The sequence below is a fragment of the Monodon monoceros genome, unplaced genomic scaffold (genome assembly GCF_005190385.1).
Source record: "Monodon monoceros isolate NGI ecotype Baffin Bay Population unplaced genomic scaffold, NGI_Narwhal_1 Super_Scaffold_6, whole genome shotgun sequence".
Taxonomy (NCBI): Eukaryota; Metazoa; Chordata; class Mammalia; order Artiodactyla; family Monodontidae; genus Monodon; species Monodon monoceros.
In genome coordinates, this window is record NW_021703783.1 from 61610042 (window position 1) to 61634488 (window position 24447).

The following is a 24447-nucleotide window of genomic DNA, read 5'->3' on the forward strand; positions in this document are numbered from 1 at the left end:
AGAGATTTTATACTAAAGAGATATGGCTTACAAACTATATTGTATTAGGTAGCCCCAAAACTCTCTGTGTTATAAATTCCATGAGATGATCTGCAAAAGAAAGAAATTTTCTATTGTCAATTACATTTTGGAAATTTGCATGTCTCTTTCTTTGGAGATACAAACTACACATTAGCATAGTAAAGTCTGATATATCCTGCCTAAATATAAAACCTATTTAACTGTATTCAACCCAGTGCTTTCCAATCTTATGTGATAAATATAATCTATTTATTTTCCTTTCATATCTATTCATATTCCATGCTGACCTTAGGAAATATTGCCAGCGAACAAAGAAGACAGCATCACATATTTGGGAAATGTGAACTTTTAATGAAAGATCTGCTCACCACTAACCCTACTTCCCAAAAAAGCTACTGGCATTCTGGTCTGAGTCAACCCATGGGGTGCTCAAATTTATCATAGGTGCTCATGGGGTCCCCATAGTCCTATTTAGCCCTGCCTCAAAAATGAGACATTAGGGGCTTCCCTGGTGGCGTGGTGGTTGAGAGTCTGCCTGCCAATGCAGGGGACACGGGTTCATGCCCCAGTCTGGGAAGATCCCACATGCCACTGAGCGGCTGGGCCTGTGAGCCATGGCCGCTGAGCCTGCCGCGTCTGGAGCCTGTGCTCTGCAACGGGAGAGGCCACAACAGTGAGAGGCCCGCGTACTGCAAAAAAAAAAAAAAAGAAAAGACATTATCTCTGATGATTTTGTCTCCCCAACTCTGTTGCCTCCATCCATTCATTTGATCAATGTTTTCTACGTTCTGACTCCATGACAGGGAGCATGATATATTCTGGAGATAAATAGTATACAGACCCCATGGCCCTCACCTTCACTAAAATAGTGGAAGAAAGAGACAAGAAAAGAGCCTGATATGTTTCTAAGGAAAATACCTGCACTGTGGGAACACAAATGAGGAGCATCCATACCGCTTTAGTGGATTAAGTGCTGAGAATAAACTGAAATCTGAAGAATAAGTGAGAGATAAGGAAGATTGTCATGCAAGGCCTTGGTGTGGAGAGCTTGACTTTTAGGAAAAAAGTGAATGTGGTACTTCACTCCATCCATGCAGTATGGATCCCAAGGGAAAATCTTTCTTATTATTGAATTTCCCTTCTCAGAAGAGTAGAGACTATTCAAACCTTGGTACCTGTAGGGTAATCCAAAGGTGAGAGGAGGTGGCATCATGCCTTTTAGAAGCTTGACCCTCTGCCCCTTGATTAAGTAACTGCTGTTACTTGGAGGCAAGAAGCTAATGTTGGAATCACCCCCACCTGCCCACCGTGATTTAAGTTCGGAGCTACAAAAAGCCAACCAGCTAACCAACAATTCCTCCTATAGTGCTTCCTCTGTGGTTCTATCCAACCCTGGAGAAGTTCCTTCAGGCAGCATTTGACTCTAAGTCATGAAGGCAACCATAAGTCAAGACCAGAAACACTTCTTTGAGACAGAATATAGCTCTTTGAAGTATGTCCACTAAATAGGAGATGTGTTAGGATACTGCTGGCCAAGCCTATATGGATGTTCATTTCTTGTCGAAACACTGATTTGTCTTTCACAGGAAGGTCTACTGGACTGTGAAATCAGTGTATATGTCACAAATGAGCAAAAGAAAAGAGTACCTAAAATTGAAAATGTCAGTATTATTCACACAAACTCAAAAACACCAAATTGGTAACACTCTAATAAAATGAAGATGAAAATGTCTTAAAAATGAGAGACCAGAATATGTTATTATATGCACTGATTCTACATTTTCAAAAGGAAACAGTCACAGGAGGCTGTGAATCATTTATCATCCTGACCAGACCTCTCCTACTCTTTTCTCTTTAAATTTGAAAATGGTGCAATTATTCTGTTATGCTTCATAAAACAGTAAATCATCTCCAATTATTGCAGATTCATAGTAGCAGTAAAATGCTTGTGTAAAACAACACACTCTTGGAATTTATTACAAGATTATAAAATTACAACTCTGAAAAGAGTTTCAAAAACATGTCTAACTCATTTTCCTTGCCTCTGGGCAGGACTGAGTTGCAAATAATTCCAGAAAAGAATAACTATCTAAAGAGATGGTCCAACAATTTTTCTTGTTAGCTACAGGGTTCAATTACACTTATAGAGAGACAAATATTTTTCCATATGCCACAATTCTTAATGTTTCCTTATGTTTATATTCAGCTAAATTCTCAAAAAAAATCACATTCTATCATATCAATAAAAGTGAATGGTCTCTGAACAACAACAAAACCACAAAATTAAGTAAAGAAATCTGTCGATGACTTTACCCTATAAGCTTTTGAAAACCCTTTCATTTATTTGCCTTGATATTTCTCGTTTTGTCTAAAAGACAGCACTGGTTAGACAAATTTTTAATCACCTCTACGTCAAGGATTTTTAAAATATCTTAAGAGTGGAAGGATAATCTACCCTCTGCACAAAAACATTTTGTTATTCCCACAGAAACCATAAAGTAAGCATAGCTTTTCCTCCACTGACATTAGAGGATATTAGTGATTTTCTTAAATTGTAATTTAAAAGTTTGTTGGGAATCTGGGAGATGCCAGATGTCCCCTACAGTTTTATCATAGTGTACTATTCTCCTTTTGTCACTCAGCGCACCATCAAGGCTCTCCTCTAGAGACTGTCCTTCCACAATTTACGGCTGCTTTGAGGATTTCTAGAACAGTTCTGAGACCGTGTATTTGTCAGTCAAATCTGTATTCAATTCCTATGAAGTTTCTCTCTTCCCCATACTCTGAAAGTTACAAGGAGCAGAGGGTGGACGCTAGTGATATGCAAAGAGTAGCGTACAACCTCTGGCGTGAGAAAGATCTGTTTGAGTCCTGGTTCTGTTACTAACAAGCTAGTTGACCTTGGAAACATCATTTATATTGTCTGAGTTTCAGACCCTTTGGCCTTTAAATGGGAATGATAATGCCCACCTCAGAGGGAGAAACGGATTGAGATAATTTATGGAAAGCAAATAGCAGCCAGACACATTGGTCCTCAGTCCGTGTCTGCAGTTATCGTTTTCTATCATCGCTGGTGTTCTTGTTGTTAGTATTACTGTGTCTGTTGGGAACGATGGGGCACGAAGGCCAAAAAGCCCAGAGGAGTTTAGGATTGGTATCAGTGCCCCCAGAGAAGTGGTTGGAATGTGCACGATGTACAGTGGGGGAAACGCTGGGAGACTAGTAAGAAAGCAAAGTGTTTCCTCCACGTATTGATTTAAGAGGCACACAAAATCGCTAGCAAAGCAGAAAACCCTCTCATAAGTATCCCACCTTAGGTGGAGACACAAGGCTCAGGGTATTAACGTAACATACCCAACACGATTGAACAAGGACTCAAACCCAGGATTTCTGCGTCCAAAGTCAGTGCTTTATCTGCTTATACCAGATGCCTTTTAGGATACCAGTCCTGCCCATAATATTCTTCCCCAGCCAGCCAACCTCCTAGTCATTGCCTATTTTTAACTCCCGTTGTATGTTATACTCATTTTATTTCAGCATAAATATTTGCTGTATTCTATCTCTTTCTACTGAATTTTGAGCTCCAGGAGGTCAAAGAGAATTTCTTGTGCATCTCTGTATCTTAAGGCCTTATATTCGAATCTGAGTTCCACCTCTAGGATTGGTGGGCAGGTCACTTCTTTCCACTCCAGGGAGGGTGGCAACTAGGCCTCTCTCTGGGTTCCTTTAGAATCCAGAAGCACCTCTTGTAAATGGAGAAACGGGCACGTAGAGATTGGTGAATAATAAAGAGTAATGAAAAAGCCAGGGTATAAAATTTAAAGTGTTTCAATTCCGGACTAAGGATAAATTCTTGAGCTTGGGAGTTGCTTCTCGAAAGTCCTGTTATTAAAAAGATTAATCTAGAAGCAAAGTACATGGACAGACTAGCAAGAGATGGGGGTTCCAGTAAAATCATTCATAGGCTAATTAAATTCCCTCTTCGCGCACTTTTACTGCAATTAAAATATAAAATGTCTGTTGACATTTTTGATGCCTTGATGCGTATGGAGAGATACTATATTCTTAAGTGGGTTTTCCCTTTCCTTTTCTGTGCTTCGTATAATGCAGTCACTATCCACGTGAGCCCACAGTGCTCAATGTTAAATTCACCAAATGCTGTTCTGCACTGTTCCCTCAGCCAATTTATTTCAATCTCAGAAGGAGCAACCAACTCCACAGTGGATGACTGCTGACTGCAGGTCCACACCATCACTCTTCAGGAGTAAGCTGCACTCAAGCAAAAAGCTCCCACCGTGTGAGCATGGATGTGATCAGTCCCTTGTCAGCGGCAGCAGCTGTGGGCCTAGGAGACCCCCACTTTCTGCCCATGGGGTGCAGAGATGCAGACAGCTTATCTACCTCTAATACAGGACTGGATTTTTATCTTTAAAAAAAAAAAAAGCTATAGAAAAGGTAAGGGAAAATATATAGGTTGCACAGGGAAGATTATCAAACCAGTCTTCATCCCATGTAAGAGCTAGGTCATATTTACAGCATGATTGGTGGTAGCCAGATATCATAAATGCTTATGTTTATTTTTGGAAAAAATTATAGAACTTTCAGGGTAACAGCTTAAAACTTCTAATTTTCATGGTTAGGGGGTTAGAGCCTAAATGTTCAGAAATTTTCCACAAACGCTATCATCAACTTAAAATAGCTGTATTTTGGGCTTCCCTGGTGGCGCTGTGGTTGAGAGTCCGCCTGTCGATGCAGGGGACACGGGTTCGTGCCCCGGTCTGGGAGGATCCCACATGCCGCGGGGCGGCTGGGCCCGTGAGCCATGGCCTCTGAGCCTGCGCGTCCGGAGCCTGTGCTCCGCAACGGGAGAGGCCACGACAGTGAGAGGCCCGCGTACTGCAAAAAAAAAAAAAAAAAAGCTGTATTTACTAAATGAATTTGTATTGAGATGGACACATGCGATAGCAAGTCTTTGGCCCAGAGCCAGGAAAGCTTTACCTTTGTCCATTTGACCTCCCTCCTCTTGCCTCTGACTTTCCTTATATGCTGATTCCATCAAATAATTTGATGATTATAGAAATAAGCCTTGACAAGATCCTTTATTCTTGAACTATATTATCATTTACCCTATCACCTTGCATTTGTGAATTGCATTTTAGAATAAGCCATTTTGCTGTTTCACATGTGTACTTATTATTGGTTATGTATTGTCACACTCCGACTAAAATTATGATTTTAGTAAAGAAGTGGATGTTTCTAGAAATGTATGCACAACATGGAGTTCTTTCAGAATTTGACTGTACATCGTAAGGGTAAACATTTTTCAAGTGCAATGTTGAGGGAAATTTTTTTCATGTAATTTGAATCGACAAGCCATTTGATTCAAGTCTACATACAATTTTCCTGTGTAAGTAGTGGCGCAAAAACAAATGGCATACTGTCTATTCTTCTCGTTTAAAATCATAATCGAGTTTACCATTTCTGCTACGTAATAAAGCAAACAGCCCTAGTGTAGAAATTAGAAAGAAAAAGGAGAATTTAGTGAACATCAAAGGTGAGTCCAACACTGTACATGTGTTATCATCTGTAAATTTCACAACACAAAAATCAAGTAATTGTCTGAGTTTCCAGGGAATTAAGTAATTTAACGAATGTGTCCTGCTGGCTCGTTAAATGCTCTAACTCCACAGGCTTCTGTCCCGAGTACTGTCTTTTGCTACAGTACATGATTTTCCTGGGTGCTCTCATCTCTTTTCAGGGTTTCAATTGCTGCTTATATACTCCAATTGCTCTCAAATCCATTATTTCCCACTGAAACCTTTCTCCCAAACCTCAGACCCAAATGCCCAACTGCCTGAGATATCCTCCCTTCCCTGTTCCTAGACACTTCCTCCTCCAAATATCCACTAGTGGTTTCCCTATTCTTTCTACTCTGTTTCCTATGTATGTTCCCCATATACACTAGCTGAGTTAAATCAACACATTAAACAAAGGACTCAATATGAAAAATTTATCAAAGTTATGTGACATTTCATGTGATCAAATATGTGATTCCAGTAAGAGAAGTTCCTTAAACATTTCATTCTTATACCTCAGAAGCCATACAGGCATCTTCTGATCCAGATGCCTTGCTTTGCAGCTGAGAATCTGATGCTAATAGCAGCAGTTCAGTCTTTCACTCGTGATTGCATGGCCAGTGTCAGCCTTGAATCCCAAGTTCCCTGACCTGGGAGGAAGTTCTACTGGACCTTGTAAACACCTCCTTTTTTCAAAAAGTAATGATTTAGGAGTGTGAGCCAGTATTTAGAGTAGTGAGCTATCATGTTTCAAATCAGCAGAAATCATCTATGTGTCATCTCAAATTATCCCTTATGGGAGAGTGGGGCCTAGGTCCATATTGTCACACTGTCTTCTGTATACGCTCCACGGTTGGGGTCAGTTTCTCTTCCCTGCAGTGGCTCCTAGCCTGTATTTTCCTTTCCTTCTCCTCTGGCAAACCCATTTCCCAGTCATGAGGATCCCATTGTTCACATCCACACCACTCACTGCCCTACCTGACTCCCAAAATGTGGGGCTTGAGTTTAGCTACCAGGAAACATGCTTCAAGTTACCTCTTTCCCAGACTTGGGGTAGGAATGTTTTTGGTCTATAGAAATAGGCAGCCTCACATGTTAACTGCAAATGAAAACTTGCTTGTCTGTTGGGCTTTCTAACATCCTAGAACAATCTGGAATAAAATGTAGAGTGCATTTTTAAGTGACATTGAATAAATCTAAAAAGGAAGGTAGACCGCTATTTGATTTTGCTAGCCTCTTGTTGATTTCAGAAGCAGGGCCTCTTGTCATGGTGAATTCAATTTTACACTTTTCTCCTCTTCCCACTCAGGGCTCGTTAACCCCATAGTCACTCTCCGCCTGCACCATCACCCACAAGCTCCTCTCATGCCCATCCCTGGCAATTTATGCCTTAGGTTAGCTTTAAGGTCACGTTTATGAGTCTGCTAAACTTACAAACTTAGCCACCTGAGATGCTACTAGAAAGGAAATGTTCTTATTAGCTGCTTTCAATAAAATTTTCTGGAGCTCAAGTAGTGTTTTTAACACCCCAAGGAGACACCTTGTAGAGAGAAGAAGTCAAGCCTTATATTTGCTTAATTAGTAATTACCTGTTAAGGTATTGAATGATATACAACATAGTAGATGCCATGCAAGTCAACTAGCATTTATTGAGTTCCTAATACATGATAGCCAGACATAAACAAAAATCAAAAGTCCTGCTTGCCCTGGTAAAGGGGAACTTAGAAAAGCTGCATTTTTAGCCACACACTTTAATGAAACTGTTCCCCTCTGGTCACTGCTTTTCAGCACTTTTTGTAGTAGATGTCTTCTGTCTATCATGTTTCCTTGCAAGATTTTTAAGTTCTTTCAACTTATAGAACTATAGCATGTGTCTTAAGCATATTCTCTTTCTTCAAGCCCATCATCACTCACATAATTAGATATAAAAGACTAGAAATTTCTTTGAAAAAAGGTCAATAAAAAGATTCACACTCCAAATAAGTATGAATTTTTAACTAGTTTCCTAAAAATTAATTTCTGGGGAAGTTTTTCAGTTGGAAGACTTTCCTATAAATTGGGCTATTTTGAACTTGAATATAGCTAATTCAGCATCCAAACGTGGTAAGTAAAGCAAATTTTTGTGGTCATATATATGTTCCATTCATTTTTTTTCTTTTAATAGGAATATAGTTGCTTTACAATGTTGTGCTAGTTTCTGCTGTACAATGAAGTGAATCAGCTATATGTACACATATATCCCCTCCCTCTTGGACCTCCCTCCCCCCCACCCCATCCCACCCATCTAGGTTGTCACAGAGCACCGAGCTGAGCTCCCTGTGCTATACAGCAGGTTCCCCCTAGCTATCTATTTTACACATGGTAGGGTATTTATGTCAAACCTAATCTCCCAGTTTGTCCCACCCTTCCCTTCCTGCCCTGTGTCCACACGTCTGTGCTCTATGTCTGTGTTTCTATTCCTGCCCTGCAAATAGGTTACCCTCTTGCACTATTGGTGGGGATGTTCCATTATTTTATTGCCAATTAATTAAGTTTGGTAAGTTTGAGAGACAGATATGAAAATGTCTGAAGGATGATGATGTTTAAAGTGATTCTTTTTTTCCACCAATTTCTTAGTAAATAATAAATTCTCAATTACTTTGAGAAAGATTATTTTTATCTTCCCATATTTCCCTAGCCTCCCAGTAATAATTCTAACTATTAATCTAACTTGCTCTATTTTTTTAAATAAATGATGACATCTCCTAAGTAAGGTGATCATTAACATCCATCATTTTTATAAGCAGTTTGACTGAAAGTGAAGAATTATGATGAGGGGAGAGCCTAGTTTTACAGGAGACTATTTCACCCTTCCTTTTGGAGACAAGTTCTACAGAGCCACCCAATGTGTGTTTCATTCACTTATGATAGAGAAAGAATGAAATATCCTTCAAAAGCTTCCAATCAACTTGCCATTTAATCCCCATGTTTCCAATAGGCTCTAACATTAAGCAAGAGAAGGAGCTCTTGGATTCCTACCGTAAGCTCCCATCTGTCTAAAAAGTTGTCTGCCTCAGCATTGCAGGTCCCATCATCCAGTTCAATTCTTTGGGCCATGCCACTGTTGCTGAAGGCATCCATCTCAAAGCACTGTGTGTGTGTCGGGGCGGGGTGGGGGGCGGGGAGTAGTTGCAAGAGAGTAGAAAAGAATAAATGTCCCATTAACGAAGTTATAGAACTGATTTTCAGATTCCTTAGGTATCACTTCAGAAATAAGGGAGGGGGGCATGGAGAATCTTATAGAAAAACAAATAGGTAATTGTGTTGAAAATAATAACACCGAATGGTTGATTCTTCTGATCCTCTAGATACTAACAGCATCCCCACTCTATAGATAAGGAAACAGGCTCACAGGGATTGAGGAACTTATTCAAGCCTGTGCTTGAAATCACAGCACTGCATTATGGTAACAAACGTTTTGTTCAATTACATTTTAGAAGCACATTTAGCATAAATCTAGTTCTTTTGTGCATATAATCATACTGTATTTTTTTCCACTGGCTAAAATAAAATTGAAGCATTTTACATTTCCTTAAATGACAGTAGGTGTCTAAAGATTTAGTTTTCCATTTTTGGTGTTAGAACTCAATGAGCTCCAATTAGTGATTCCCCATAAACCTGAAACAAATAAACAGGAATGGTTTTTTAAAGTTAATAAATAAAAGTTCTTTATTTCCTTGACCAGTAAATTAAGAAAAAACAGGAAGAAAAGTCCAGAATAGCTCTACTCTTCCCCTAAAATGAAGAGGAGACTAATGAAGGACTCTTTCAGATACCAATGGGAGAAATAGCTTTGCCTGCCTTCCTTCTTTTTCGCTGGTGCTCTTGTCGTATTTTTAATTAACACTTATCAAGCACATACTATGTGCCAGACACTCTGACAAGAACCTACGTTGATATATTCAACAAGCCCATGAGGTTTTCAGGAACTACATCACAGTGAAATTTTCAAACAAAGCTCTCACTTATACAGAAGACCAGGGTTCCCATTCTAAAAGGTCATCTCTAATTCACACTTTTGACTCTGCCCTAAGCATAGCCAGAAGTCTATTGCCTTTCAAATTATGTGGCCTGCCTTAGGGAAGAATTCCCCAGCACAGATATGATGTAATGGGAATAGCATAGACACCCAGCGTTTGAATACACTCTGCAACTTTCTTGTTTTATGATCTTGGAGACAATACACAACCCCTCAGAACTTCCATTCCCTCATCTGAAAAAAAAAGGGTACCAAACCCAAGGAATCATCATGAGGAAGAATTTAAATAAGCCATAGATAACCTGGAAGTAAGAGCCCAATGAAGTCATTTTTTTCATCATCATCATCTTTATTAGATGGTACTTTCTCAGATTCTTTGACCAGAAAATAAGAAGGACTTGAATAGACAATAAGACTTCTCCATGGAGTAACTGTATACATTGTATATATAAAACTATATATTATTGTCATTTCATACTTGGTGACTAGACAATGATACCCCTATTCTTTTTTTCTAGATTATCAATCAAATGTCCATCATATAAAGATTTGAAAAGTTAAGTATGGAGTAGTCTGAGTAAAATTAAAAGTATTAATTCACTTCAAGTGAAGCTGAGGGAAAAAAATATTTGAGGTTACTCTAGGAGAGAAAGGAGGGAGAAGAAGAGATAATTGAGAGAGAGGAATAAAGAAAATACGCTCGTTATTTCTTCTTTATTCTCTGCCATTGTGTGATTTCTTTACAGGGATTAGAGCATTGACATATGCAACCTTGATTCTTGTTATCTCTGATGAAGAGTAATCCATCCCTTCTACGGTGTGTGTCTTAGGGCTTAGCAGATCGCTCTATTTCAGAAAGTTACAACACAGAACCCTCAAGAAAAAATGGGTAGAAACTATTAAAAACTGCATAAGCAAAAAATAACATATCGTTTTTTCTTCTTCTTCCCAGTTGAGGACTCCATTCTTTGGCAGACATTGTAAAGTAACAAAAATGTTTAGTCAGAGTCCTCAGCTTATATATGAAAAAATCGTTTTCTCTCAACTGCTCCAGTATCATTATCACTTTGTTAATAGGCATGCCGCATTCCTAAATTGGGAACATTCACTCTTCCTGGAACAGGCAGGCCCCAGATTCCTCCTGGTTTCTGCTCAGTCTACCTTATCAAAGACGCCTTTCCTATCTTCTTCCTAGGCAGCAGTTCCCTCACCCCATCACTTGCTACCCTCTTATCCAAGCTTTTCTTTATTTTCTTCAGAGCACTTATCACCATGTGACATCTGTCTATTTAGTGTTGTTCTCACCTCATGAGGATGTAAGCACCATGAGAACAGAGATTTTCTTTGGTTCACTACTGTATGGCATGAAGGAGGAATTCAGTGGTTATTTGTTAAATTAGTGAATGTAAAGAACTATTGAAGGAGCAAAGGCCTGATTAGGTCTCAGAGACTGGAAAAAATTAATATCAGCACATTTAAAATAAAGAGCTTATATCTTTATTATGTAGTCCTTGTGAGTGTGTGTATATGTGTATATATACATATATACAGAGAGAATGTGTGTGTGTATATATACACACATATTGAGAGAGAGAGAGAATGGCACTACTAAAAGTATAACATGCTGGAATCGTCACTCAGGTAACTCCAGTGACAAAGTCACTTTGGAGGCTATATGCAGTGTCAAATGACCTCATTTAGAGTGTCTATCTGGACAACTTCAAGATGGTGTTGGTAAAAATATATTCAGACTCAGAATAAGATAGGGCCCCAGATGTCCTGAATTACTGGGTGAACTGGTATGGAGCGGTACTAGAGCGAGAAATACAGGAATGGTGACCCTGTGACCATATCTTGGACTCAAGATTGTAGTTAAGGTAGGGCCTACCAATTACATGAATTCTGTTTGTCAACCTTGTGGTGTTAGTACTGAATTCACTAAAACTTGGACTTGCAACTTGAGAATTATCACCTAAGGTATTTGATTACAATTTTGTGTCATTCAGATTCATGGGAGACCCCCATCTAGGACCACACCTCACCAGAAGGAGGCTGTTGAAATTCTGCTGGTGGCATCTCTCAGCATTGAATCTATTATCTCACACAGTTAAGATGTGGCTCCAAAGTTTTATATCCTGTTCAACAAAGACTTAAGAATGATCCAGACCTACCTTCCATTAAAAGTAGTCAAATGACATTTGTTACTAAGCATAATCCCTTAATCCCTTAGAGCCTCATACCCATCACCCAAGCTGTTCAGAGTATTCTTCCCAGTGACAGAAGCAAATTTTTATAAGTACAATTTTCTCCATTTCTTACAATCCAAAGATATATTTTAGTGCCACTTACGCATTGGTTTTCTGGAAAATGCCTGACTAACCTACCCTTGATCTGACTTTGCCTTAACTTAGCACTGGTTGCGAGAAAGATATGAACAAAATCAGAAAGACAGTTTCTATCATGAAATAAATCGAGGGTCAAGAGTTTAGTAATGTTTAAAAGCAAGAGCTTTGAAGCTAGCCGGGTTTGTCTTATTATCTGAATCTGAGAATTACAGCCATATGAATATGAGCAAGCTACTTAATATTTTAAAGCTTAGATTTCTCAACCATAAAATTGGAATAATGACAGCACCTAGTTCAGAGAACTGATGTGAGGATACTGGGTAAGTACTGGGCAAAGTTGTCATGACGACTGGGAAGAATAATGGGCATGAAATGACTTTCATGGAGCAGGTCAACATGCCTATTTCCTTCTCTTCTCCCTTCACTTGGGAAAGATCCAGTCCCTGGTACTCTCTTGTGCTACCAAAATCCTGCCTTGGTATGGCTGTTTCTGTTTCCAGCTGTCTTTATTCTGCCACATACAAGAATAGAAGCTGAGAGGAAACCTAGAAAATAATGATTACCTTGTCTTTATTTATTAAGAGCAATAGAAGAGGCCTTTTCTTAGGAATAAATGTTGAATCATGTTAGCAGGAGTGACTGCTATTATTTAATATCGTTTAAATTCAGCTATTTAGGAAATGAATTATCTAGCCAGGTAGAGAGACAGAAAGATGTAGATAGACACATAGGTAAATTAATGCTTGGATGGAAAGAGAGACATAGGATCATACACAGGTGGATGGACGAACAGATAGACAAATAGGTAGATATATGCATGGATGGTTGGGTAACAAATAGACTCAGAAAGATGAAATCATATATGGTTGGATGGATGGATAGATAGATGGATGGATGGATGCTATGGTATGAATAAGGCATGAGAAACATCATGGTATGGAATTCAAGGTAAAGAGGGAAATTCCTAGAACCCTATCTCCCTTTTGAATTACAGCCAAGCATACTTATGTTTCAAGCCTGTGATCTTCAGACTGCAGCATGGTGTACTCAAATTACAAGAAAAACCTGTTACATTTTCCTAGAAATTCTATAATCTTCAAGTATTTGGGAGGAATTTTTTGTTTTTGTTTCAAAAATCCAAATATATAATGAAATAAGGTACAAATACATAGGTTTTTTTTAGAAAAAAGCTCATGTGTTTTTGTGTTAGAAAAGCGTGGCCTTAGGTTACAATCCCCTAGACTCTCCTGATGGTATCCCTTCTTTCCTCTTTGTCTTTATGGGCACTTTGGTTGAAAATTTTAGAAGTACATTGTCAATCAAAGGGTCACAACAGTTGGTGTGGTCTGAAACACAAACTGTTTACAATTTTTGTTTTCTTTTTATTTTAGCAATGTATATATTAATTTTTTGCTAAAACCAAACACACGTGCTATTAAGGTCATGCGGATCCGATGAAACATTAAGCAGAACAGGCTGTGAGGTACAGTGGAGAACAGGACACAATCTGCTATGAGTAAGAGAGAAAAAGCACAGATGCATGTCAAAGCAAATACTCAATAGACCCGTAAAACTTCCCTTCATGGGTCTGTAAGAGAGCACAGTCAGGTCGATGAAAATTGTATGAAAATGAAGAGTCACTACTGAAGGAATTGAATAGTGCAGTGACATGGGTGCTTTCCTAAATCCACGAAGGAACATTGATGTACTCTAGGAGGAATTATATTGTAAAATATACTGCCTCATTCATCATATTTGAGTATGAGTTTCTACAAATTTAGTATCTGAAAGTGTGCTAAAAATACAAAATGGTTGGGAATCTCTGGGTTAAACTTTGCAGTTTAGATCAGGAGATTTACTGACACCTGTTAGCAAAATACCATAAACAGATGGAGACAGTGGCTTTTAATAAGTGAATCTAACTATAAATGTGTAAAATTCCGTTTAAGTCACAGGGCTTTGGATGGAATGTAAAGCTATATCAAAGATGATTCAATATGTGTACATTATAAACATTTTCAGAGATGTTTTATTTTGCAAATGGGTACAGACCTCTGCAAATGGACAGATGAAAAGAATTACATACAAACAAAACTCAAGTAACATTTTTGATGAAAAGTTTGCAGCTCTTTCTCAGAAATCCATATATAAAGAAGTAAGTTTTTCTTGGTACATAAAAATGTGGGAAATTTGCTAAGATTCCTCAGGAATTCCTGTGTATGTAGTCATAGCAATCGATGAAAATTTTTTATGATCTGGAAGGTATTCTTTTTCAAAAACTGAGTGATTTCTCACCCATAGTGAACTATAGGTGACTATACAATTTACATACTAAAGTAGGACACTGTTGAGAGTTAGAGGCGGTGCTAAACCAAATTAAAAGGAATTGCTTGATCTATACCTGGCTTTGCCATATGCATACTGGAATGCATTCGCTCTAGGAATAATTGCCATTACCTGGAAATCATTTGTCATCCCATGCATTATACTGTCCAGCATCAAACCAGTGGAGACCCATCATTATTGCTCCAAGACAGTTCATGGGTGTCATGCTTCTGTACATCTGGAGAGCATAGGAACCAGCTGCCTTGGTTCTCAGTCTTTTCAAGAATGTTTGTGTGGCAAAAGCTTTGGAAGCTAGAGATCCAGAGCAAAGGTTAGGCTGGTTAGCTTGCAGATCATTACAAAAGATTCAGGTTTTCTAAGCTTAGGATTCCTCGTCTGTGACACAAATCCCATATGTGCAGAACATCCGCATAATCCTCGTGGGACCTGGACTGTCAGGGAGAATTGACACAAATATGAAGCTCATGCTGCTTGCTGTGCCACAAATAACAGTCCTTTATCTTTGGCCCTGGAGTTTCATGTCTTCTGCCAGTATCCATGGATATTTAGATGGCTAACTTGTTCACTTACAAGTAGGGCAAAATCTCAGCCACTTCATAGCTTTTAACACACATGGATAGGGCAAGAGCAAAACAAATAACCATTGTGATAATAATATTTAATCTGAGTCCTAGAAAGGGCATTGGACAGGGGTCCAGAGATAAGTTGCTAATCCCACTAGACTACAGCCTTTTTGAGTGAAAGAACAAATTACTCCATTTCTCTCTGGTCCTCAATTTTCTCATCCATAAAGTAGTCAGAGGAAGGAGGTGGCCTTTTCAAGTCCTTCTGATTCTAAATTACTTGCATTTGTGATTCTTTCAGTCTGTCCATAACTCTGTCCCTTATTCCCACCACATGATTTATAGATGCATCTTACGTACATATGATATGTGCTATACAGTATATGTGTTAAAACTCACAGAATATTAGCATGCAGAAGCTCCTTAGAGACGGTGTACTCTAGATATTTCCATAACTATGCTCTGGTAAATCCCAGGATTCTTCAAAGAAGATTTGGGAACTCCAGAATTCTTGATTGGTTTATTTTTCATGTAAGTGTAAACTAGTTTTTAAATTGAAACAAAACCACATGGATACTGCAATGTGTTGGAAGCTAAATGCAACCACGTAGAAGACCAACAGTGAGGGAACATATCCTCATTGACCTTACAAAATGCAAGTGCCATACAGTCCAATTTCTAAAATAAACCTACACTGATAAAATTATTTCTTTTGACTGCTATTTAAATGAGTTATAAACAACAACCACTTTGAAATGCTGACTTTATCAATCAGAGACATGAAACACTGATGCATTACAGTACTATTAGTCTGATGAAAGGGAGTATAACGAATTGGGGTAAAGAAGAGAAGTAGAGGCAGAAAAGCTAACTATATATACATATGGAACTATTATAATTATTTGAAGCTTATTTTCCTTTTGAGTTGAGGATCCTATTGTTTCTTTTAAGGTCATATAGTTGAATACTGCAAGAATTTGGAGTATGGGTTTACTACAGTAGCTTTTGTCCCTACTAGCAAAATCATTATTAAAGCTTTCCTTGAACATAAATGTTTCCTTGAACAAAAAGTTTTCTTTCGCTCTGGCTTGGCATTGCTGTCCCCAAAGATGAAGGGATGGATCTGAACTTTGGAGGAACAAGCCAGAATGGAAAATAGATGTGTATAAAAGGCAATATGGAAAAAGAAACAATCCAATGGCTCATTCATGTGCAGAAACACTTAAACCAATGCATCTCCGTGACTGGGGAAATGATGGCAACTTGGATAGAAACAGGAAAGTTGAACAGAGTAACCAGTTTTGAAAGCAAGAATTATGAGCACAATTTGAGAAAGGTGGAATTTGAAGAGATAACAGGCCACGTGGTATAAATCCCTAACGAACAGGCCAGAATTGAGGAAAGAGGCCTAGCTAGAAACATGGATTTGGTAGTCATCTGTGTCCACAGACTGCAGGCTTCAGATATCAGAAATTCGCTTTTATTCTTGAATCTGGAAGTGCCAGTAATGCTGCCACTCTTTCCAATAAAAAAGTCCACATTCTGATTTCGCTGTGACTCAGTAAATTGCCTCAAATCTCATACACCATTTTCCTTGTTGCAGGGTGTCAAACCCAAATCTACCTTCACTTTAAGTGTAAAAGTTTTTAAAAACAGTGTTGTGCGTTTGTAAATTGAATAATTACATCTTCCTTTCCCTGAGCAATATGGAAATGTGAAAAAAACAATAATAAACCATCTTCACCAATCAATGCAAGGAATTCAGGTTTGCAAAGCCATGTTTGAATTACTATGAAAGGAAAGGAGACCTGACAATTTCTGTTTGATTGTGGGATGTATAGCATCATCAGGATGACAAGGTAAATGCTGAGGAATATTTTTCTAAATATTGGAAGAATTGACTGGGTATTCAGCAGAAGCTAAGTGAAAATGTCAGGGTAACGATTACGATTTTGCACTTTAGCACACACTGACGATTGGGACATAGCAAGATTTGATTGTGGCTTCATGAAAGTATGAAATCGAACTTTCAGAGACATCGCCTGTACTAGACTATACTTGAATGCTCCTTTATTTTGCATGCAAGATTTTTTTTTAATATATACTCTTTTTAATAGTATGTTATTTGGTTAATATATATGTCACACTCATTAAATTTCATGCCTTGAATTTGAAGGTATTTTTTCTATCTTTGTTTCTTTGTAAGCATAAAATTATTCTGAGCTTTTCTCAGATACCAGTAAGTAAGTAACAATTGTTCAGTGAGTATCTACCATGTGCCTACCGCAAGGCTGAGCATTATGGACTTTTAAGACAGAAGAAATTAACATCCACTGAGGAAGCAAGTGTAGATACTCATAAGTGTTCAACTTTCTATTCTGTGATAAGGAAGATTAAGAGTTGGGTGCAAATACCTCCTTGGTTGACATGAGCATCTTGCTTTTGATCGACAAAGACACTTATGGGAATATCAGCTTATCCTACTCCATGGCTTTACTTTTAGGGCCACAGGACACGGGTTGGTGGTGGTCAGTGGATGATTATCCTCTTGGCAGAAGTCAGGGATTGCAGGATTCAGGTGTCTTTTGGAGTGGCTGAGTTTCTGAACAAATAAGATCCTAGCAAGAGCAATTAAAACAAGCTCTTAATTAAAAGCTTTTGGTATCTAAACTTGAGGAAAGCAAATCGACGTGGCAAGCTTTCACTCCAAGTCATATCATTGCTCTGAAGCCCAGAAGGGTAGCCTGAGACAACACTGTCTGGAAATTTCCTGAATGCCTAAAAGGACTTGGGTTGAGTTCAGTCTAGACTGGAAAATATGTCTATATTTAGAATAAATGGTGAATGTTTAAGTTTAACATTTAGACAGAAAATCACTTAATTTTCCATTATTATAAAACTAAATGTATCATTCTCATGAGTAGACATCCTTTCAGCTGCTGTCTATTGAACTCTTATGAGCAGCCAACATCTGCTGACAGCATTATCTTGGTTAAACTCACACCATATTATAGATTGGTACTCTATCCCATTTTTACAAAGGAAAAAAAAATCCTGGAGAAGTTAAGTAACTCGTTCAAGATCCATCACCTCACAAGAGGTGGGGCTCAGATTAAAACCCAAATATGCTGACCCCAAAGTCATCGTGTTAACTACTACCTGGTACTACCAAACTTGACCAGCAGTGAACTTCAGGTATTACATATGAATGTGCTAGGTAAATTAGTTCCTGACTGCATACAAGACCTCTACTCTCCAAGCATTTTTTTTTAATACCACACATTGCTGATAAACTATTTTCCACCGCTTCTAATAATAACACTATAATAATGACAATTATTACTGAAGATGGCCAGTGTATCTCTGTAATTTTCATTTTTAACGTTATCTAATGCAGTTTTTGCATAAATAATTCTTCTTAGCCAATAATTTATTGCCTTTGTTAAAAGAAAAAAATCTATAAATGAGCTTATTACATGTAAATGGTAAATCTATTTATAGAAAATCATGTTTCTTGTGTTTTTCATTAATTATAATGGCACTGATCAGCTTTAAATATGGGCTCCCTCTACATATTAAAATTGATTTTTCTCTACATTTTTAATTCTGCAGCTATTACGTATCTGGGAAACAAGAAAAATGTTCAATTTTTTTCATTTTTCCACCTATGTGAGGTATGGCTAGTCATTTCTGTAGGTCATATCAAATACTTGTTCCAAAGTATTATTACTTTGCATCCAAAAACGTCAATAACAACGAGTTAGATCTATCATTTATTGAATGACTGATATGTTTTAGGTACCACACTTAGAACTTTTTTTGTACTTGGCACTTTATATCCATTGTATCATTAATATCCACGACCATCCCATAAAGTAGTTATCATTACCCACAATTATATAAGAGCAATCTGTGGATCAGAGTTGTTAAATAACTCTCCTAAGTCATAAATTAGAAGTGACAAAAGCTGTTTCCAAAACCTGCCTGCATCCTGGCACTAAATTTTTAGCCTATCACCATGCTCCCTCCAAGATACCTTTGAAAATATTGAAAATTAAACTATCTGTAAAAATAAGATCTTGAGCATGTTTCATTTTAGGTTTGCACTTCGTAAACATTTTAACAGATATCCTTTGATCTTAGGGGAATAAAAATTAAAGTTAACTGTAACTCTGTAATTTGTTTCTTTATATATTCAGTATCTTATCAACCCTTCGATGACTGTAGATATGCATGTCCTTTCTCAAGCCCTAACACATACAGATTTAACCATCACGTCATTCATAGATACTTATTTCATCATGACAAGAAGAGCAACATATATAATTAATATTGATTTCCCTGATCTCGCCTGAACCCATACAGCTTTCACTGGTACAGACTGATAGGGAAACACTTTACCTCTGAAACTCTCCGGCGTTTAAATATTTAACTTCCATTTCATAGATCACTAAATATTACTGGGGTACACAAAAAAACTACCAAAAAACAGTAATTCAAACTAAGAACTTAAGAAATCAACTGAAGCCAAAAAATCTTTAAGATTTTAAAAAGATATCACTAGGAACTTACATTTCAACATCAAATTTATATTTCAATCTCAGTGAAAGAGACATAAACATCATTACTCTTTAATAAAACCATAAATAATATTTTGTGGTATTTCCTAAATGCAATAATACTAAGAACCAATAGTCTGTTAGAATTTACAACCTACTTTCCAATTTACAAACAGATCACTGTCTCTGACTTTCATTCGCTTCTTCCTTTTGACCACAGATCTGCAACTTTGGGCAAGTTACTTAACTTCTCCAAGCTATCTTTTCCTCATCTTTAACACGTAAAATAAATCCATGGATTAAATGAAAATATGTGTGTGTGCATTATATATGTCACATTTGTTGAGATAAATATATTCATTAAATACTACCTATCAGGAAATAGATATTATATGATTATATATATATGTGTGTGTATATACATATATATATCACACAGACAATGCCTGCCACACACGTAGTAGGGTCTCAGTAAGTGTGAGTTCCCTCCCATTTTCTCCTTTTCATATACGTATTGTATACTAGGTACGTATCTGTTAAATATATTGTACTTTATCACATACTATAAAGTATATGTATACTCTAAAGTATAATGTATAAATATACGTTATACTTTACCCTATACCTTATCACCTCTGTATCACACACTATATATATAATTTGTTAAATACATTGTACTTTGCAAGGCTTTCACTCAGGGTGGGACCAGAATGAGGCACTTGCTTCATGTACAAAACTTAAGATGATGCAAAAAAAAAAAAAAACATAAGTAAATAATATTTTAATGCAATTTTTAAAAATAAGAATTTATCGAAATTCCATGACGAACAAAATATCAAAACATTAAGTAAGGGCAAAATCAATATTACTGGTCTTTCCTTTGCCTTGGGCTTTTATATGGCTCAGCCCAGCACTGCCTTCACCAGAATTACCTAAGCATGTTTCCGAGCTCTCAGCCTCTCCGTAGAAAGAATATTCAGCATGTCTGTGTTTTTATTCCAGGGCCTCTTGCATGAGGTAGCTCATCACAGCCTCATTTTTTTTCCCAGTTTGAAGCTGAAAGGTTCAAGGCTTGAAACTGGAGATAGGAATACAGGCTGAAGTATGAGCTGAGAACTTGAGAAATCAAGAATGCGAGAGGGCAGGGCATCACAGAGATCTAGTGATGAGAGAGCTTTTGTTCTAAAACTTGCCAACCTTGAAAAGGCTACAGACTACTGTCTCTCTGCTCATTCTGCTTCAACTTCCTCATCCAAGAATGATTTCTGACTATGACATGTTTCTATAATGATTTGGGGAGGCACTGAATACATTTCTGGTTCTTAGGCCTATGAATATAACAGAGTACTCCATAGTTATTTTCCTTTCTGTTGGACTTGGTGGGGGGGGGGTGGGGAGAGTGATTTGATAAATTACAGTTATCTAAGTACTCAGCATATGTAGGCATAGAGTTGATTTTCATAGTGCTTTTGAAAAATGAGAATGGGTACATCCTCTTTCTACAATGTTTTCTTATTTCATATTGCACCTATTCCTAAATATTCAAATCAGCCTCTACTAAAGCCAAATTGTAGACCAAGTTAGTGCTTGATGTGACTTGGTTTTGACCGATTCTCTCACTGAGACAAGACACATTGCTCTCTTCGGTTTACGCCAAGGGAAAGAATTGTATCACCAGTAGGCAACCCAGGAAACAGATTAACCAAGCCATGGAGTAGAATGAGTAGGTGACGGTGCTTCTATCCCTCAGTTACCAAACTATGCACAAAGCGTATCTGTAGTTAGTGTGGCCATTTATGCTGCATTTCAGGTGAGCTATGGATGGCAGGAAAAGACCACATGAGCCTACAGAAAGTCCCTGGTTTATTTAACAAGAATTCTGAAATTAATGGAAACGCAGTGGCTCCCCACAGCGGGAGCAGATAGGCAGCATATGGCTTTCCTCTTGCCCCTGGCTTCCCTGAGGGGCACACAGCTGCCAGAGACTCACTTCATCTGGGGAAGGCCCTGCTATCGCTGAAAATACAGCCAAGTTCTTCTATGCCACAGTCTTTCAAAACATGGAGTCTACGACACCAGGGAGACATAGGCTAATAACCTATGTGCTTCCATTAAGGGAATATTTACAGACTTTATAGACTCTTCAGGTTCTTCTGCAAACTCTCCCCAGGAAGCTCACGTTTGCTTCTGGTATAGAAAGCAGAGTCGGGTTTCCTTCACAGTATATCTGCCTCTAGAATTCTGGTATCTCCAAAAACCATTTTCTAGAACACTCCTTGATACAGACTTAGTACACTTTAACTAGGTGGTTTCCACATACAGTTTGGTCTGAAGGTAACAACAGATTAACTTTTCTGAAATATATTTAGTTCTTACCACATGCAAAGTTAAGTGCCTATTGAGTTCTCAGAGCAAATGAATGAGTTTGGACCCAGGCATACCTAATTTATAAAAGACTGTGTGTTTCATTACCATGCATTAGAGTCAATTGGAATGCTTATCAAATGCAGAATTACTGGGCATCTCCCTAGATTTACTCCTGAATTATAATGTTTGGGGGTGGGGCTAAAGAATTGTTATTTTTCTGAGCTCCCACTTGACTCATGCACCCTAAAGCTATTGCATCACTGATTTGCATCCTCGTTGCACTGACTCCTTTAGGATTTGAAGTTCTGGTTATCTTAGGAGAAGTCTGTAGGTTTACATGTTACCAGTACCATTGTGACAACTGCCTTTGCGTCCCTCAAAAAAACCATATACTCTCTCTCTATATATATATATAGATAGATAGATATAGATATATACACACACACACACACATATACTCTAGTCACTACCCCAAGCTGAGCTCAGCTTGCCTATATCATAATGAACTGACAGTCAGGGTCAAAGGAGTCAACTTCCTAAGTGTTCATCTTGAAAAAAAGTAGGCCAGCTTTTTCTCCTTGCCTTCTCTCTTGAGTTTTGTTAAAATAAAGCCTATTCTTATCTGTGGAAACCAGCATGTTTTGCCATCTGTCTCCTTGCAGATATCAAAGTTCTATATTTTTCATTCAGCACCAAATATTTATTTCACCCCTCCTTATGATGTTTTTTCATCCTCATCTCCCCTTCCATATACCAGTTTTCTGTGATCAGATTCAACCTGTGCATTGGCACATTAATCTATTCTTTACGCTTCATTTTATTCCTAATTTAGGCCTAAGGAATTTTATATTTTAATATCTTGTGACACCCTATAGATTCATTTCTTTAAAAAAATGTACTCCTTTGAAAGTGTACAAATAACATATTTGTATCTTTGCTGCTTCTTAAGTTTATTATTTGGATGCATGAAACATTACATGTGACATTAGACAGACATGCTAGAATGGATGGCTTAACTAAAATAAGCTATTTTGTTTACTTCCATTAATACTACTGTGGTTATATAGGTTAACACATTTGAAAAACATGAGGAATAGATGCTAAATTATTTTGCATTTCCTTTTTTTTTGAATTTTTGAATTTTATTTTATTTTTTTATACAACGGGTTCTTATTAGTTATCTATTTTATACATATTAGTGTATATATGTCAATCCCAATCTCCCAATTTATTCCAATTATTTTGCACTTCATAGCACAAGTAAAACCAATGTTCTAGTATTGTTGATGAAAAAGAAATCATTGAGTAATTGGGGCAAAGACTGAAAATATTTAGGTTAGTAATGATTATTTGAATGTGGAAGACCAGGTATCTATTTAAAGAACAACACATGTGAACCTAAAACTGCTCTTTAAAAAAAGTTTTTAAAAATATAAGCTATTTAGAAATATTTCATTTAACATAATTAAGGTGGGCTCAGGAGGTTATTTTCATTGCTTCTACTGCTTTCATGATTTTTTGTAGTTTATGGATCCCATACTTTCTAAGGAGTATCATGGGGCTGTAGGAACACATGGCATTGGTCTACATAATTCATTAGGTTAAACAGTCTATGTCATTGGCTTGGGTTTCTTTCTTCAGGGTGTTCCCAAAGTACATCAGGACCCAGCTCAGCTAGCAGCAGTTTGAGATAGAGAATTAGCGTATAGTTTCTTAGGGAATGGTGCTTGAGTAGCTGCCTTGTGTGAGGCCTGAGCAGAATTGCTGAGAGCCAGAGAGGAAACAGGGTCCAGGCGGTAATCCTGCGTGACTCTGTCTAGTTTGGTATCTCAGGAAAGGAAATGTCAGGATCATTGTTGAGTGACGAACACACAGACGGTGCAGATCAGTGTTGCATCTGGGGCCCGCAGCTCGCTCACGTTACAGCACACTTATGCAGAATTCCAAAGCAGCCCCTGTGGTACCAGGTAAGCATCTCACCTTCATTTCTACTAGTGTGAAGTACTGAAAAATCATTGAGAAGTTAAGACCCTTCTTTGCCTACCACTTGATGATTTACATTATTCACCTTTTTATGAGAGGGCTTAAAAATGTCCATTTTCTAGAGCGTACTAAAGATGGAAATAAATACATGGCTGGCTGAGTTAAGTATACTGAAAATGTGGCCAGAATAAAGAAAAACAAATCAACCTACAATGTAGACCAACTGTGAGAGACTTAACAATACGATTTTTTATTACTCTCCCATGCCAGGGAAACAGACACTTACTAAGACAGATGAAATAGAATGTTTCCATTTGGCAAAATGCTTGGAGGTGGAGACAAATTTGAACAGTCAAATGTGAACATTAGTAAAATGAGAAGAAATGACACCATAAGCAGATTACAATTTCATATGGACTTTCATTTGTCTTTTGAGAAGCAGAATAAAATGACTGTCACTGTTTTAATCACTTGAGAACCAGAATTCTTTTCAGAGTTTTATCACTTATTGTTGAATGTACCTGTGTTATGAGTCCAAGGTCCAGGTTCTGAATCAGAGAATCATTTATTTGATTTGTGTCAGCCACAGATTGCTTGAGGAATGTCACTTTTGCTTACAGAAAACTGAAATAGACATGGTAGGATGTATTCCTATACTTCAAGTGCATT

The 24447-nt window shown here is 37.7% G+C and overlaps 1 protein-coding gene across 1 annotated transcript in view; it reads left to right on the forward strand.

Moving 5' to 3' along the window:
- SYT1 (synaptotagmin 1) overlaps positions 1 to 24447 on the forward strand; it is a 535754-nt gene that overhangs the window by 250870 nt on the left and 260437 nt on the right. The gene's annotated exons all lie outside the window — the stretch shown is intronic.